This window comes from Giraffa tippelskirchi, chromosome 7 (genome assembly GCF_054371585.1).
Source record: "Giraffa tippelskirchi isolate mGirTip1 chromosome 7, T2T-mGirTip1v1.2.pri, whole genome shotgun sequence".
Lineage (NCBI taxonomy): Eukaryota > Metazoa > Chordata > Mammalia > Artiodactyla > Giraffidae > Giraffa > Giraffa tippelskirchi.
In genome coordinates this window covers 72,331,983-72,350,929 of record NC_137281.1, presented here as the reverse complement: position 1 = coordinate 72,350,929, position 18,947 = coordinate 72,331,983, and positions in this window count along the sequence as shown.

The window sequence follows — 18,947 nt, the reverse complement described above, 5'->3', positions numbered from 1 at the left end:
AGTAACATTTACGTAGCTCAGAAATTTGTAGGCTGGCTAATGGAGGACGGGCTCTGCTGCGGGGGCTCCTCTTAGCTCTGCAAGTCTCTTATCCTCTCTTGGGACCAGAACGCCCATCCAGGTGTTTTCTTGCAGAAATGGCAGGGACCTAAGAAACCAAGCCCAGCAGCACAAGTGCATTTCAGGTTCCTGAACATCTTGCCTGCAAACACACCATTAGCCAAAGTAAGTCACACGGCCCAGGCAAAGACGGAGTGAGTATATCTACCCCTTCCATGGAATTGAGGTGGAGAGAAGGATGAATGTTACAGGATAACCATCTAATCCACTACAGTGGCCAAGCCTGGATAGGAACCAAAGGCTGCCTGACTCTAGAGCTCGGCATCCTCAGGATGAAGAGACCTGGGTCTCCCAAGCTATTGGAAATTCCCTAGAGCTCTCTAAACCTCCTACGCCACAATTGTAGTTGCTTCCATTTCCAGTACCCCACATACCTTATGCTCACTCTCTATCCTGGCCTACAGCGAGGTCTCCAAGATTCAAATCTGGGCCCTAGCAGAAGACGCTTCTGTGCTCCACCAGCACCATTTTACCGCCCCCTCAAATTATCATCACTTGGGCAGGGCATTCAGGGTCACATTACGGTCTGGTTCTGCCTAAAGGTCCAGGCTCACCTCATACCTCTCTCCTTTTGCTCATCCTGCCCATCCAGCCCGAGGGCCTAACTTCTTATACAGTCTCATGCTATGGCTATGTCCCCTGCAGAATGTCCTTCCCAATCTTCAGAATTCCCCTCAGCCATTCTTGAAATTTCAGCTGGCCTCACCTCCATTTCAAAACTATCCCTTGCCTTCCTAGAAGAGCTAACCACTTTCTCCTAGGTGCTCGCTCTGTCAGAGGACACATCTCGCTCATCCCAGGGGTTCCCAGGCTCAGATGACCTCAGGGACCATCAAAGTTCACTAGTGGAAAAAAACAGAAAAGGACACACTGTTAGTTTTTGAATAATATCCCTGCCATTGGTTTATGCCCCTGCCATACTAATTTTGTGTATATATATATATTCAGATTACCCACGGGTTGCAGCAACTCTGTGCACAGTGATATAACTTGATGGGGATGTGGAGCCAGATCCTATTTTTTAGGAGAAGCCACAGTCTGGATTTCTAGTAGTAATTTTTATTCATTTTAATGAATTAATTCATTTTAATTAATTTAATTAATTTTAATTAATAATTTTTAATTCATTTTAATGAATTAATATGTTAAAGACCTCAGAAAAGTGGTGGGCATGTAATAAGTTTTGTAGAAGTATTAGAATAAATGGGTGAAGAGACAGATCATAATAGAAAGATAATAATGATAATAGAAAATAAATTAGATAGATAATATGTAGATCTTTGAAAAGAGGGCAAAATTTTTTTAAAAGAACACTGTACAGACAAAATCAAGCCTTTTCACAGGCTACATTTGACCAAATGACCAGTTCTTGAGAGACAGATCATAATAGAAAGATAAATTAATAATGATAATAGAAAATAAATTAGATAGATAATATGTAGATCTTTGAAAAGAGGGCAAAATTTTTTTTAAAAGAACACTGTACAGACAAAATCAAGCCTTTTCACAGGCCACATTTGACCAAATGACCAGTTCTTGGTCTCAGATACAGAAGTGCCCTGTTTCTCTGTTGGAACCCTTGGAGGACAGGGTGGGAATATGGCATGTGGCTTCCCGTTCAGAGCAGAGCCCCCTGAGGACACTCCCCACTGCCCACACTCCCAGCCCTCCCTGTGACCCTTCTCCCTGTGGGTGAGGTGGACAGAGGGAGAGAAAGCAGAGGAGAAGAATCTTGAAGAGAACGCAAATTGCTTCTGTTTTGAAAAAAGCTTTCTCTTCAGTGCTCAAAAGATCCAAAGAGCCTCCTGGTCCTCCAAAAGGGTCTTCGAAGTGCCTACTCCTCCCATCTCCATGGTCAACGCCGTGGATCAGGCCTTGCTGCAGCTTTCTTGGGCTCCTAACTAGCTTTCTATTTCCCATTTTCCCCTCCTCTAATATGTCTGGCCACCTCACTACACCCTTAAAGGGGGAGTAGCTCATGGTCTCGGTCTGGCTTTGAAATCTGATTCTGTGTGAACACTTCACCTCCTTGCACACTAGTTTCTTCTCCGTAAAATGGGGGTAATTACAGTATCTCCCAGGGTTGTTGGAGGTCAGGCCCACAAGGTGCTTCGAACCATGCAGTAAAAGAACTTAGATATGAGTACATGCTTGATAAACGTAAACTTGATAAACGTTCTTTTGTTATTGCTAAAAGGCAAATCATTCTAAGCACTCTTGTACTTAAATGCCTTTGGGGCTTTCATCACCTGTGGATACAGACCAGGCTCCTTGGCTTGGCACTCACAGCCTTGCCTGATCTAGGCTATGTTGTCCGTTGGTGCTCCCATGTGGACATAGGTTCCAGTCTTGAGATATACACACACCCTACTCTGAATGGCTGTGCGTTCTTGCTTTGTCAGTTCTGAGTCTTCTAAATACTGAGACCTGGCAAGCGATCCCTTCCCCAAAGTTGGGGAAATCTACCACCACCCTTGGAGCTTAGCCCAGGATGTGAGACCAAGTCAGGGCTGCCCTAAGCACCCAATATCTCACAGAGATTTAGGGATGGAGAACATCCTGAGCTTACTCCGAGCCCTTGTCCCAGGAACCCAGCGTACATATGACCTGTTGGGCTGAGAGTGATACACGCAATCCTCTCTGGCCGTCATTTTCTCACCCATAAGATGGCAGTGCTATGGACACTTTCCTCTATGCTATTTCTAACCTGCATGGCCTTTTCAAGAGAAGGCCCATTATTGTTAACTGAGTCCCCTTGTTTTTGCTGAGCACCTGGATGAATCTGAAAACTTTTACTTGAAAAATGATAGGAGAAGGATCTGGGGTTCCTGGGGTAGCAGATGGTGAGGGGGAGGGATGGGAAGAAAGGAAAGAGATGAGAGCCACCACAGACCATGCACTTTTCCAAAATGACACTTCAGCGAAAAGGGAATGCCCAGCTTGCCTGTTACTTTTGTGAGCACTGATGTGAGGCAACTCCTTCTCCACAATTCCTCTGACAACAAGATCTCCAGAAGAGTCCACTTCCTTGTGCATATTTCAGTATATATGGCTCTTGGGGGGCATCTAGGAAAGGGGTAGCCAGGTCCGTGTAGAACATAACAGAAGGGACCCTAGATGGTGTAGGTACCCAGAGGCAGAGGAGACCATGAGAACCTGAGAACCTGAGCCCATTGGAAAGTCATCAGAGTCTGGGGAAGACTGTTGACTTCCTAGAGGGTAATGAATGAGTGGGGTCAAACCAACCTTGTCCAGATCTCAAGGGACTGGGGAGCCTCAGACGTCATTTTGGTTATAGAATATTCATAAAATCTACCTTGTAGATTTAAGAGATATGATTAATAAAAGTATATAATGGATACACGGAGACATAAGTATTTGAAGTGCTCTTTCCTCATGGTTACATCCTGCAGAAAGTGGCTGGCCTCACAGTGCCAGAAAAAATGTAATGGGAATTTCCAATGTGAAGAGCGAGCCTCATACAGCATAAAACGCTAAAGCACCAGACGGATCTAAACAGGTGTTTCAAATGGTCTGAAAAAGTTTAGACTCATATGACATGTGAGTAGAGGAGAGGGGAAGGTCCCCTCAGTTCTTGGAGTCTGTCTCCCCAGAAACAGGTCGCTAAAGACAGGCTCAGACCAAGATGAACTCTGGTTTGAACCAGGCAAGCAGGGTAGGGAGCTCTGAAATATCAAGGAAACAAGCCACAAATATGTTCCCTCAGATATCCAGACATTCTTTCCTCTTAAATGGCAAAATGTACATTGACTCCTATACTTGCAACAAAGTAAATGTTTTTTGGAATTAAAAAAACAAAAACAAAAAAACTCTTACTGTGCTGATTCTTCTCCGGGTTTTTAATTTTTTAAATTGAGATATAGCTCATATACCATAAAATTCACCCTTTTAAAATTTATAATTCAGTTGAGAGAGTAGCATTGACATATATACACTACCATGTGTAAAATAGATACTTAAAGGTAAGCTACTATATCACACAGGAAGATAGCCCAGCCCTCTGAGATGACCTAGAGGGGTGGAATGGGGGGAGATGACAGATAGATAGATACTTATGGCTGGGCTTCCCCAGTGGCTCAGTGGTAAAGAATCCGTCTGCAATGTGGAAGACCTGGGTTAGATCCCTGGGTCGGGAAGATCTGCGGGAGGAGGGCATGGCAACCCTCTCTAGTATTCTTGCCTGGAGAATCCCCATGGACAGAGGAGCCTGGGGGGCTACAGTCCATGAAGTCGCAAAGAGTCGGACACGACTGAAGCAACTGAACATGCACGCACATACTTACAGCTGATTCGATATTGTTGTACAACAGAAGCTAACACAGTATTGTAAAGCAATTATCCTCCAATTAAAAATTTAAAAATATGTATACAATTCAGTACTTTGTAATATATTCACAGCGTTGTACAGCCATCACCACTGTCTAAAGAAATCCCATGCCCACTGGTGGTCACCCGCCTAGCTCTGACAACCACTAATCTCTCTCTTCTCCATGGATTTGTCTCTTCGGTACATTTTGCCACACACACATTACAGTCAGACAGCAGTGGAATCCACAGTGATATCTGCTGAGATTCAGAAACTCAGTCATTTCTGCTGCTGACCAATAAAAATCACGCTGCTTACCAATAAAATATATACGACGTAAAATTAAAACTCTTTGCTATATGTCCCAGTAAGTTATCTGATTTGGATACTCTCCAAAGGAACTTAAGGAAAGAACCATGACCACACACACACACACAAAAGGAAATGTTTTGCTGAATATTTTCAGAACTGACTCCACTGGGATCATGGACATGAATGAGTAAGTGATTTTCTTTCTGTTTGTAGCTTTTATTAACAGAAAAATCAGTTTTCCCCTGATCCATCTGTATAAATGTGGAACAGAGATTGAAAGACATGGATTTAAAGGAGTGCCAAACTACTTCTCCGCCTGGTGTAGATCACAACAAACTGTGGAAAATTCTTAAAGAGATGGGAATACCAGACCACCTGACCTGCCTCCTGAGAAACCTGTATGCAGGTCAGGAAGCAACAGTTAGAACTGGACATGGAACAACAGTATGGTTCCAAATAGGGAAAGGAGTACATCAAGGCTGTATATTGTCACCCTGCTTATTTAACTTATATACAGAGTACATCATGCGAAATGCCGGGCTGGATGAAGTACAAGCTGGAATCAAGATTGCCTGGAGAAATATCAATAAACTCAGATGTGCAGATGACACCACCCTTAAGGCAGAAAGCAAGGAAGAACTAAAGAGCCTCTTGATGAAAGTGAAAGAGGAGAGTGAAAAAGCTGGCTTAAAACTCAACATTCAAAAAACTAAGATCATGGCATCTGGTCCCATCACTTAATGGCAAATAGATGGGGAAATAATGGAAACAGTGACAGACTTTATTTTCTTGGGCTCTAAAATCACTGCAGATGGTGACTGCAGCCATGAAATTGAAAGATGCTTGCTCCTAGGAAGAAAAGCTATGACCAACCTAGATGGCATATTGAAAAGCAGAGACATTACTTTGCCAACAAAGGTCCGTCTAGTCAAAGCTAGTCATGTATGGATGTGAGAGCTGGACCATAAAGAAAACTGAGTGCCAAAGAATTGATGCTTTTGAACTATGGTGTTGGAGAAGACTCTTGAGTCTCTTGGACTGCAAGGAGATCAAACCAGTCAATCATAAAGGAAATCAGTCTTGAATATTCATTGGAAGGACTGATGCTAAAGCTGAAACTCCAATACTTTGGCCACCTGATGCGAAGAACTGACTCCTTGGAAAAAATCCTGATGCTGGGAAAGATTGAAGGTGGGAGGAGAAGGGGATGACAGAGGATGAGATGGCTGGATGGCATCACTGACTTGATGGACATGAGTTTGAGCAAGTTCTGGGAGTTGGTGATGGACAGGGAGGCCTGGCGTGCTGCAGTCCATGGGGTTGCAAAGAGTCAGACACGACTGTACAACTGAACTGAACTGACTTGCACCTAGGTCCAGACCTGCCCCTGGCAAGACTTTCTCAGAAAATCCCTTTTCTATTGTTAGAAAAATTCATTCAAAACTTGGGAATAAGACTAAAGAATGACAACAGGTCTTTGAATGTCATACATGAGTATACCTAGCAGGCCTGACCAGGATTAGTTAGCAGATCCTCTTGGGACACATCCCTTTATTTACTATTTACTGTTGATTAAGGACCAGACTCTGCAAAGTTACAGGTTAACTTGTATAAGAGTGTGTGTATACATGGTAAGTTGCTTCAGTCGTGTCTGACTGTTTGTGACCCTATGGACTGTAGCCCTCCAGGCTCATCTGTCCATGGGATTCTGCAGGCAAGAATACTGGAGTGGGTTGCCATGCCCTCCTTCAGAGAATCTTCCCCACCCAGGGATTGAACCCAGCTTGTATAAGAGTAATTTAAGCTGCAAATAATTTTCTTTTGGCCCAGTATAAATGCAGAGGCCTTCTCTCCCATAGAAAAGACAAGGCTAAAAGTTACGGTTTATTGTTCTATAGAACACCAACCAGTTTGGGATCTAACTTAACAATCTTATTTCAAGATTCTTCCTTTCCAGATATCTAGCTGTCTCTCACACACTTGTTTGAGTTGGTTCTACTTTCCTGCTTATTCCCTTACTAATGGGATAAATTAATCTGTCACATGTTGACTATACATTTGCATAATTCATGTTTTTAATCTTTCAAAAATTATGCTTTAACAAAACAATTAGGTTTCTCACCACAGACAGTGAGCAACAATGCTGCTGTTGGGGTTAGTCTATCTTTTAGACATGAAAAAGAAAGTGAAAGTGAAAGTCACTCAGTCATGTCCAGCTCTTTGCAACGCCATGGACTATACACAGTCCATGGAATTCTCCAGGCCAGAATACTGGAGAGAGTAGCCTTTCCCTTCTCCAGGGGATCTTCTCAACCCAGGATTTGAACCCAGGTCTCCCGCATTGCAGGTGGATTCTCTACCAGCTGAGCCACCAGGGAAGCTCAAGAATACTGGAGTGGGTAGACTATCCCTTCTCCAGTGGATCTTCCTGACCTAGAATCAAACCGGGGTCTCCTGCATTGCAGGTAGATTCTTCACCAGCTGAGCTACTGCTGCTGCTGCTGCTAAGTCGTGTCAGTCATGTCCAACTCTGTGCGGCCCCATAGACAGCAGCCCACCAGGCTCCCCCGTCCCTGGGATTCTCCAGGCAAGAACACTGGAGTGGGTTGTCATTTCCTTCTCCAATGCATGAAGGTGAAAAGTGAAAGTGAAAGTGAAGTTGCTCAGTCGTGTCCGACTCTTAGCGACCCCATGGACTGTAGCCTACTAAGCTCCTCCGTCCATGGGGTTTTCCAGGCAAGGGTACTGGAGTGGGTCGCCAGTGCCTTCTCTGAGCTGAGCTACTAGGGAAGTTCCAATGAGCACAAGCTTTTCCAAGATGTACAAAGATATTTGGGGCCTGAAACAATTCAGAGCCTCCAAAATATGAGAAGAAACATGTAAATCAAGGAATCAATCAATTCTTAGTTAAATACTGACAAAATACACTATTTTAAATGTCTATATAAAGTATAGCTTGTTGACCATAGATCACTTCCACTCAGGATTATATAGAAATTACTTTCAATATGACATCTTCTCTGTGGTCACAACTTCTGATGCCAGGAATCCCTTAAGAGTAAAGGGGAAGGCATATTCTGTGTGTCAGTTTTACCAACAGTAAAATGGAAATAAAAATAGCTCTGTACTTGGAGACAATCTCTTAGAGGAACAGCTGGTCCCATCTGCCCTGTTTCTGAGATGAGATTGATTCTAGACTACAGAATCCCAGATCCACATGCCAAACCTGCCTGGGCTCCCCGGGATCTGGCAGGAAAGGGTGGGCACTGTTCATGCCCTCTCCTGACTTCCTGCATCTCCAGGACACTGTGTCCTCTCTCTCTCTGGTCAGTTGCCATGCTTCAGGACCTCTGGCGTAGGCTAGGGTCATGATGCACGTCAGCTGTCCATCCTAGCAACAAGATCCACTGCCCTCTTGCACAACCCGCCAGACTTTGTGTGAAAGCATCCTAATATCTGGTGATGACAGCCATCCAACTGATTTGGCTTCATGGAATCTTTGCTGCAGGCTCTGAGGATCTGGCAATAAGAAATACTAAGAATATTCTGGTCTTGAGCTGCCTTCTGGGGAATCCATTCACCACTGGTATCCATGGTAACACTTAGGGGCAAAGAAGAGGTCTCAACAGGGATTTCACGTCCTCATGTCCACAGGTCCTTAGCTGATTTTTTTTTAAAGACCCTCATTTCAATCTTTTATCATCTAGAAGTGTCAATTTTGATACACCATGGATTCATCGTTCACATTACCATCTCTTTCAAGCACAAGAAACTGAATTGCTTTAAAGTCACTCTTACAACTTTGGGGTAGGGGTTGAGGCTCCCTTTCTCACTTCTCTGAAACTACGGTCAAACCCACTATATCATTGCTGACAAAGCCAAGTTCTCTTCTGACCCAAGATAGGAGGAGAAAGCAAGCACACAAGTTGCAGGTCTCAAAGTTTTTACTAAGAAGGATACACTCCTCTCTAAGCCTCAAAACCCTAAGATCTGAATTCCTACTCCAGTTCAAGTTCTAAGGGAACTTTAGAGTGTATAATTTATTCATTTGTACCTTGGTTTTCTCCATCTGTAAAATGGGAGTGGCATTAGCCTAAGGATCAGGTCATGATTGAATGAGATAATGTTTACCAGTTTCCAGCACCTATTTGGTACCTCGTAAATATTTGCTCTAAAAGTCCCACAATTTTAAAGTGTGAATAATTTTCACATGTCACCAATTGAAGCTAGTAAAGTTTTCTGGGTTTAAAATAATCCTGTAGTTTGATGAGTGCTGAAGATATACTAATCTGGGGGACTTTCTCTACATCTTATCAACATATGAGGATGTTTTCAGACCCTACCTTAAATGACTCGATTAGTGTTAAATTCAATTACAGTCCACCAGCTGGCTTAATATTACTGCTTGCAAAATATGTTTAAATATAAACATTGATTGGCTTTGATTTTGCAGTCTTATTTTTACATTCTGGAATAAAATGAGGCAGAAGCTAGACAGGGGGAGGGTGACGAACCAGTGGGAAGGGCAGGAAGTGCTGATCTGGAGGTTATAAACGGCAGCAACTGCCATAGGAGCACTCATGAGTTTGTTTAAATATTTACTCAACATTTAAATAGAATGTGACTTGCAAAGAATTGGAAAGGATTGAAATCTTTTATTTGGCAAGATCAGATCCATCCTTCTTCTTCCAACCAGTGGTCTCCAAAACCAAAAGTGACATGCTAATAGGAGGAAATGTAAATGATTCACTTTTGTGGACTGCTGAGTTAAGGCTGCTGGGTTTACCGCTGCTCAGCTTGTTCTTCGGTCTACTTAGACTGTTTCTTGCCTTGGCAGGCAGCTGTCAATCATGGCTGCCCAAATCTGTAAGCCTCCTCTCCCTTTTTCTGCAGTTTCCTTTGTTGTGAATTTCTCCTGCCCAATGGAGAATGCACACATCTGACTTTGCCAGCCTCCTTCACTCCTTGAATGCAGACACGTGACTTAGAATCTCCTGATCAAGGGCAGGGAGCACCTTTGATTTAAAAAGAAGCTCTGTGCAGAAAGCAGTGGATTCAGGCGCTAATGCATCAGGCTGGAGGGCGGGACGCAGTCACAGCTCCAGCCAGCCGGTTCTGCCACAAACCTGTGAGCTTTCTAATAACCCCTGTGCTGATAAATCCCTTCCTGCTTGATACCCAGCGCCTGGCATGTATTAGGTATTCAGTGAATTCTCATTGAATGAGGGTCTGTCGAACCAAAACCTCTGCTGGGCACAGCTTTTCAAGAACCCGCGTGCATACTTGGGGAAAAGCACTGGATCTGCTTCCAGGCGTGTCTTCCCTGCTTCACTGAGAAGGTGGTTGCCTGGTCGCCTGGGCCTGGACCCCAGGCAAGGGGCCAGCATTGTGGTTCCTGTGCCTTGGAAAATCCTTCCCTGGCCCTCCAGCTGCACCTCCCAGAGTTGGGGGTCTGTGGGGCCAAGAGGATGTGCCCACTGTAGCCTACCTGCTCCTCCTTGTGAAGCACACTTGGAGGAATTAGATCCCTGGATTTCCTCAGCCGAACATGCTAAAGCCCCATTGTAGGGTCTGTGCAGGCTCTACGCCAGAAACCAGCCTCCACGGGACAGACTTATGCACCATATGCATGCCTGGGCCCGGGTGGCTAATTTTGTTTTATTTTTTGGCTGCGCCGGGCCTTCATTGCTGCTCGGGCTTTTCTCCAGTTGCCGTGAGCAAGCAGTGGCAGTGTGCGGGCTTCTCACTGTGGTCGCTTCTCTTGCTGCAGAGCACCAGCTCTAGGGTACATGGGCTTCAGCAGTCGTGGCTCATAAGCTTAGTTGCTTTACACTATGTGGAATCTTCCTGGACCAGGAATCGAACCCATGTCCCCTGCATTGGCGGGCAGATTCTTAACCACTGGACCCTACCAGGGAAGTCGCCGAGGAACTGTTTGCAGGGAGGGATATGCGGGTTTTAACCCTTGAGCACGTGCAGGCTGGGGACATAGGGGGCGGAGCCAGGCTGGGAAGAGAGGAGGGATGGCTTCATGCCAAGGTCCAGCCCTCCCCTCCCATCATGCTCTGGTGCCCAGCTCCAAGGAGCCCAACGATTGCAGATTTGAGCCTGATCTTCCAGGTAGTTTTTACAGTATACTTGGTCAGGGTAAAAGGCTAGAACATACTTCATTTTAATAGTTTGTCTGTGTACTGGTTACCTATTGCTGTATAACAAATTACCCCCCATCAGCAGCTTAAAAAAGCACACATTTATTATCTCACAGTGTCTTGTTTCAGGAAGCTGGGACTGTCTAGGTTGACTTTCCTGCTTCAGTCTCAGAAGGCTGCAGTTAAGGCACATGTTGGCCCAGGGGCTACGGTCTCATCTGAAGGCCCGACTAGGCTCAGTCAGTGCTTGTGGGCAGCATTCTGTCTCTTGCAGGCCCTGGATCAGTTCCTGCCACATGGGCCTCCCTGACATGGCAGCTGACATCATCAAAGCACGCAAACCAGAGGCAAGAAAGTCTGCCAGCAAGCCAGGAGTCACAATCTTCTGTAAACTATGATGGAAATGGCACTGTCACCTTTGTCATATACTATTGGTAAGAAGCAAGTCACTAAGCCACTCCACACTCAAGGGAACACAAAGCACCCTTTGGCCAGGCCCTGAACGCCCCTTCCCCAGGGGCTCCCAAACGCTTCATTTGAGCCAAGCCCTGGGCTGAGTGTGCCAGCTTCTTGCACAGAGCCCAGGGCTCCCAGAGCACCACCCTGCCCCCTGGACAAATCAGTAAAGCCCCATTCAGAGGCAGCCTCCATGAAGGACAGAAATTACCACCTCTAGTTCCAATTACCAGCTGAGCTAATTGTAAAAGTAATTGCAATTGAAGGATCTAATTACCAGGCTGGGCCAGAGTAATGCCTCCCCCCGCCTTTGGGGAGACTCCTGTTGCCTCCTGGGGGCTACAAACATAGTGGGAATCCCATTCTGGAAGACACAAGAGGTCTGGCTTGGATCCCAGAGACCAGAAGGCAACCCCATATCAGGCTTCCCGGTGGAAAGTGGCTTCTCCCCGTGGGTTTCTGCCTCAGCCCCGGACTCTTGAGCCACTAGACCTACTCTTGTGCCACGGTCCATCCCCAACTGTGAGCAGAGGCTTCTGCGTGCTGGCTTCCAAGTCATGGCCCTCACCCCTGCACTGCCCTCCCCCACGGATCTGTAGAGCAGGCACGGTCAGCTCTGAGGCCCTGTCTCCCCTGTCTGGCCTGGAGCTTGTCCCCAGCCTGGCACCTCTTGGAATACGCCTCCCTGCCCCACTCCGCCCCACCCCCACCACTTCCACAGCCCACCCACAGGACCCATTCTGAGCGTCTCCTGCCAGCAACACCCAGGCCTGCAGAGCACATCCAACCCAGGAAGCTGAGTCTGGCCTGGCTCCAGGTGAACCTAGCAGAGGGCACAGTGCAGGAGCTCAGAAGTCACCGGAGAGAGGATGAAGGTCCATGCAGGGTGCCCAGAGAGTGGCCTCCTCCCTACCTGGCAGCAGCTCCAGCTGCCTACTGGCCTGCATTAGGCCTCCCCCAACTCCCCGCTATGTCCCCTAAATAGCCATCCTTGGGCCTAAACCATACACGCACTTTCAATATGGCCCACCTTCGGGAGACTGGAGCTGGGGCAAGGCCGGCACCGATCCTAGAATCAGGCCCCAGTTCCCCAGGGTGTGATCTGGAAGAAGGGAAGGCGATGGGCTCCAGGCGGGCACATCCTCTGGGCCCACGGACTCCTCGCCTGTGGGGAGCGGCCCAGCTGGAACACCGAGACAGGGTCTTTCAAAGCTTAGGAACCACGGCCCGGGTCCCTCTTGCCTGGGACTGGAAATTGCACTGGGAGAGCTCCTTGTTCTGTAGAAAACTTTCCAACTCAGGAGTGGCCTGATCTGTTTCAAGCTTTTAATAGGCCCCCATTGCCCTTGAAAGGGCTTCCTTGATAGCTCAGTTGGTAAAGAATCTGCCTGCAATGCAGGATACTCTGGTTCGATTCCTGGGTCGGGAAGATACACTGGAGAAGGGATAGGCTACCCACTCCAGTATTCTTGGGCTTCCCTTACGGCTCAGCTGGTAAAGAATCTGCCTGCAATGAAGGAGACCTGGATTTGATCCCTGGGTTGGGAAGATCTTCTGGAGAAGGGAAAGGCTACCTACTCCAGTATTCTGGCCTGGAGAATTCCATGGACTGTATAGCCCATGGGGTCACAAAGAATCGGACATAGCTGAGCAACTTTCACTTTCATTGTCTGTAGGACAGGGCTTCCCAAGTGGCGCTACTGGTAAAGAAGCAGCCTGCCAATGCAGGAGACATAAGAGATGAAGGTTCAATCTCTGGGTTGGGAAGATCCCCTGGAGGAGGGCATGGCAACCCACTCCAGTATTCTTGCCTGGAGAATCCCATGGACAGAGGAGCCTGATGGGCTAGTCTATAGGGTGGCACAGAGTCAGACACGACTGAAGTGACTTAGCGCACGCACACACACACACACACACACACACACACACACATGCACGCCCTTACAGAGACACTTACCTGTAAGCCCCAGGCCAAAAGGCTGATGACCCAGCCCAGCTCTTGCCCTCAGGGAACCCCCAGCCCTGTGGGAGGGTAGGATCCTCAGAGAGCCAGGAAAGATGCAGAGAGATGTGGGCACCATGAAGCCACGCCCAGAGCATGCTGAGAGCCCTAAGCTGGGCAGGAATGGGAAGCGGAAGGAGGGGCGGGGAAGGGGCAGGGAAGGAGGGTGGGTAGGACAGAATCCACACGTTCTGGCTGGGCCAACCTGCATTCTCTGCTTCTGTCACTTCTTCCTCTGCCGCTCCCCACCCCACCTTGGCTCCTCCAGATCTGATGGAGCCCCTGCTGCTGCTGCTGCTGAGTCACTTCAGTCGTGTCTGACTCTGTGCAACCCCACAGACGGCAGCCCACCAGGCTCCGCTGTCCCTGGGATTCTCCAGGCAAGAATACTGGAGTGGGTTGCCATTTCCTTCTTCAATGCATGAAAGTAAAAAGTGAAAGTGAAGCCCAGCAGGCTCCTCTGTCCATGGGATTTTCCAGGCAAGAGTACTAGAGTGGGGTGCCACTGCCTTCTCCGGATGGAGCCCCTGAAGCTTATTCAATCTGGCAGAGGGAGCGGGTGGGTTTCCTGAAAGGAAAGAACACAAGATGATGAATGCAACATGAATTTCAGAGCTCTGGAAAGGGAGGGCCACCAAAGCTTTGGGCCGCTGGATCACAGCTGACTCACCTCTCCCTTACTGAGGTCAGCTGGACCCCTCTGATCCCAGCTCCCTTTTAACCTGCACCCCACCTGCTACCTTCCCTGGCCCCTCCCTCCACTCCCCATTCCTGCCCAGCTTAGGGCTCCCAGCATGCTCTGGGCGTGGCGTCAGGGTGCCCACTTCTCCCTGCTTCTTTCCTGTCTCTCTGAGGATCCCACCCTCCCACAGGGCTGGGGGCTCCCTGAGGGCAGGCCTGGAGTTTACAGATAGATGTCTCTGGAGACCTGTCAAAATGATCTAATGAATAAGCACTTTTCCCACAAATAAGGTGATACATGAACATCTGTTATCTAACCTTGAACACTTAAAATTTTCCATGGTCCAGAAGCAGGGGTTGTACCACCAGGAAGTTCTCCTGGAATCTTAGGCAAGAGTACCGGAGTGGGTTGCCATTTCCTTCTCCAGGGGATCTTCCCGACTCAGGGTTCAAACCCGGGTCTTCTTGCATTAGGAGGTGGGCAGACACTTTACCCTCTAAGCCACCAGGGAAGCCCCTTCTCCCTGCTACAACCAGCCTGAAATTCGCTCAGACCCCAGAGGCCAGGCACGGGGCGGCCACCAGGGGGCAGTGCGGGAACACATATGCTCACCAGCAGCCCCTGCGAGCGCCCTTCCCTCAGGCGCCCACCTCCCTGCAGAGAGCACCTCCGCCCAGCCGCTGCCAACCCGCAGCTCTGAGTTCCCGCGCTTCTTTGCACTGTTTAACAAGAAATCAGGGCTGTGGGATCAGGCAGATCCCGGATCAAACCCAAGCTCTCTCATTTCCCTCCTGGCTGTGTAAATTTAGGCAAGTTCCTTCCCTTCTCTGAGCCTCCGTCTCTAACCTTTGGGGTTCTTGCTATGCCCTCGAGAGCCTCCAGAAATGGCAAATTGCCACGTGCGGATTGATGATCGGTTAATTATCATTCACCCATAGTCTCAGTCCACTGTCTGATTCCCAAAGCATGCCACATTAACCCAACTTCAGCTTTAGGGGAAAAATGTTGAAAATGCCAAGCCCCGTAACAAGCTTATAAAAAGCTCTGATTTAGCCTCTATTAAAGACATCATGAACAGTTTATTGATTTTTTTAAGGGAAATGAGAAGAAACAGAAGCAAACCCTTCAGGGTGCCAATTGAATTAGCAGTTGGGAGTTTATTCCACAAGAGACAGCGGGCTCTGCAGAGCGCTTCCACTGGTCCCTGCCCCTCTCCTGACTTCTCCCCCTGCCCACAGCCGTGAGCTCTCTGGGCTTGTTACAAAGGAGAGCCGCAGTGCCCAGCCCAGTACACACAGTTGGTGCTCAATCAGTCCACACGACATTGCTCTGAGGAAGGCATTGGGAAACACTTTCTTCCCCACCATCCACTAGGGTTTCTGACGGCATCCTCAGCAGTGCTTGGCTGCAAGCCCTAAACCCTGACTTGAGGGAACTGAATCTATTGGAAGGATGTCAGCTCAAAAAATGAAAGGCGCTCAGGGGATCGAGCTGAGCAAATGCTGGAGCATCTCTGGGGGCCCCAGATGGAGAGAACTCTTCTCCTGGCGGCCAGGCTGCCATCCCTGGGATGAATGACCTCTCACGGTCTCTCCCTGTGGTTCAAGACTGCTGGAGGAGGCCCCACCACCACCCCCAGCCTGGCCTGCATCTTGATGGGCAGCCCCAGGACCATACCCCCAGAGAGCTCAGGAGGGACAAGGCCCCCAGAGAAAGGGGCAGGGAGGCTACAGACCAGTGAAAGTCTGCCACATCATTTGATACAGCAAGTTTGGGCCCCCAGAGCAGACTCTCCTGTCCCTCTGCCCAGCTCTGCAGTGTGGAACAGAGAAAGCTGTGGTGTGGGGGAAGCAGGCAAGATTCCTCCTTCTGAGCGTGTGAGAGCTGGCTGAGCAGGTAAGGTTCACAGACGATGGGGGAGAGAGAGGCCCCTGGTGTAGACAGTCCTGGGTGTTCACTACAGCGCGCCTGCCACTTGCTGTGCAACGTCAGGCAGACCTCTGCCTCTTCTGGGCCTCAGCTGTATCATCAGTAAAGACCTTTCTGCCGCCATGGTCCCTCCATCCAGCAGAATCCCAATAGATGGGGTCACTAAGGCCTACAGAGGTGCCAGGGTTCCTCTGTCATCCACTACCTCTCACACACACTCACACACACTCACACACACTTACCAGTCCCCAGTGAAATAGAAGCCCCTCCATATCTCATTCATTAAACAGCAAACTTCCAGAGACGGGAAGCTGGCCTTGAGTTTAAGCCCCTTTGTTCATTAGCTGCCACTAATCTTGAATTGAACTACAATTTTTAATTGAAGCATAGTTAATTTACAATGTGTTAGTTTCAGGTGTACAGCAAAGTGATTCAGTTGTAGATATATAGATTCTTTTCCATTATAAGTTATTATGAGATGTTGAATATTGTTCCCTGTGCTATACAGTACGTCCTTGTTGTTTATTTGTTTTGTATGTAGTAGTGTGTTTCTACTAATCCCAAACTCCTAACTTTTCCCTCCCCTTCTGCCTTTGGTAACCATAAGTCTGTTTTCTACGTCTGAAGAAGTTTCAGTCTCTTCAGCTGAAATGTGTGATGTGACTAACACCTTACTACATACAGGTTTGGTGGAAGCATCGGATGAGATTACAGATGTGTGAGAACTCTGTCAATTGTGGAACTAAGCAAATACAAGATAGCTTCTAAACTGTATTTCCAAGTTGTTATTTTTGCCTTTCCCTTTGGTGACGTGGGAGCTGATTCTGAAAACAAAGCCTAGGGCCTTTTATTTGGGAATAAACAAAGCCCTTTTTTTTCTCTCTCTGGGTTTTGCAACTCGCTTATCAGGAATCCTGCAGCCCTCTGAGTCCTGCCTTCAGTCTGCAGACCCATGCCGCAGATTCCTGGGGAGCCACCCCGTGAGAAGGGGCTCAGCACGGTCCCTGCTCACACGCTGGATGACTCAGCCAGTGGGTTTGTGTGTGTGCATGTCAAGGATTCCGTTTATACCCAAAGGTGGTACTCGCCAACGCCACGTGTGTAGTGCTAGCCACGAAAGTTAGACCCAGAGAAGTCTACTCAAACCCAGCAGACATTTATTTCTTCTCTCACACAGTGCGCAGGTCTGAAAACTCCAACCAGAGAGGCCCTGCATCTCCAAACTCTATTTCCTTTCATTTTGGTTTACAGATTGGACCGTTCTTGCCTAAATGCGTGTCTTTCTTGTATTACCTTGCTACGGGCAGCAGAAAGAAATGAATGACCACTAGCTTTCAGACTCTTTTTACCCCTTCTCCGGAGACAACCACATCCATGGCCCATTTTAGGCAACGATTCATTAGGTGTTCTCAACTGCAGGACGCGAGTCCCCCGCCTTCCTGCCTGTGACCTCCACTTCCTCCCCACCCACTGCCCAGCGCTGGGCCATGCCACTCCAAGCTTGTTGCTATGGCAACACCTCCACTTCAAGGTACCAATTTACTAGAGTATTAATTAGAACCATATAAGCTGCTGAGACATAGATCCAAATGAATAAAGACTGAAAGCATCAGAATTTGGTTTCTTCTTTGCATGAGAGTCCTGAGCCTGTGTTCCTAGTCAGTAGGAGCTTCCTCTTCCTCGTGACCAAGGAGCAGGCTTCACTCTGCAGCCACATCCCCTTGGAAACAAGAGCCTTGTCACCGTCTCCTTCAGCTTTAGGAAGGGAGGAAATGGGAAGGGACACACCTGCTCTTTAAGAGGCTCAGCCTCCCAAAGGAAGTCCATTGCTTCTGCCTGCATTTCATGGGCCAGAACTCAGAACTCAGTCCACGACCACATCTATCTACAAGGGAGGAGGAACCAGGAAGGTGAGAAAAGTGAATTTGAGGGGAATAGGCAACGGTCAAGTCCAACCCCATCCTTAGATATTTCTCTCTGGCCCACTTCACATGGCTGGTAGTGCATCTACTGTCATTCATTCATTTAATAAATATTGACTTAGTACCCGATTGTGTGCAGGCCCTGTGTGAGGGAAATCAGCAATACATCAGTGACTCAGACACCATCAGTGTCCTCAGTGAGCTCAAAGCTTAATGGAGAGACTTAAAAAATGAGCAATTACACCAAAGTAGGATCAAAATTGTGCACCCCAGGATGACGTAGCTGATGGAGAGAGTACGAGGAAGGCAGCTGATAACACGCTGAAGGACTCCCTGGAGATGGCATTTAGGCTGAGACCTGCAAGATGTGTGACCGTTGTCCCAATGGAGGGCGACAGTACAGAGCGTGGCTCAGCCTGCTAAGCAGAGTGGGGTTGGTTGAGAAGAACAGACTGGAGTCCTAACTTGCCTTCCACAGTGAGTCCCTGCGAGATGGTTCAATCTCCGGGTAATGGAGGGAAACCAGAGAGGGGTAGAGATTCACAAGGTGGACACACTAGGTACTAAGGGGGTTATTAGTTTCCTAGGGCTGATGTGACAAATTATCATGAGCTTAATGGCTGCAAACAACAGAAATGTATTATCTGACCCTTCTGACAAGGAAAATGAGGATATTCGGAAGTCAGAAGAAAAGGCGGCAGAGCCCCAGCGGGAAGTTCATCACCCCCACCCATGGACATCTGTTTGTGCCTTGCCTACCTTCACTCTCTCCCTTCTGGTAACTGCAACCCAAATTTCTGCATGGAGATACTCCTGCACGTTCTTAACCTGGGGCTTGGACCATTACCAAGTTGGAGCCAACCAGAGTCATTCATGCCTGGTTCAGTGGTGGGACTGGTCCAAGCCAGGACAATGAAAGCTTTCTTGTAAGTTATTCTGGAGTGGCTGGGGAAGAAATTGCTGCCAGTGACCATTGTTGGCCAACTCCTCTGAGATAATCCATGGAGAAAAAAGACTTGAGTCATATTGAAAGAGATTGTAACATTGT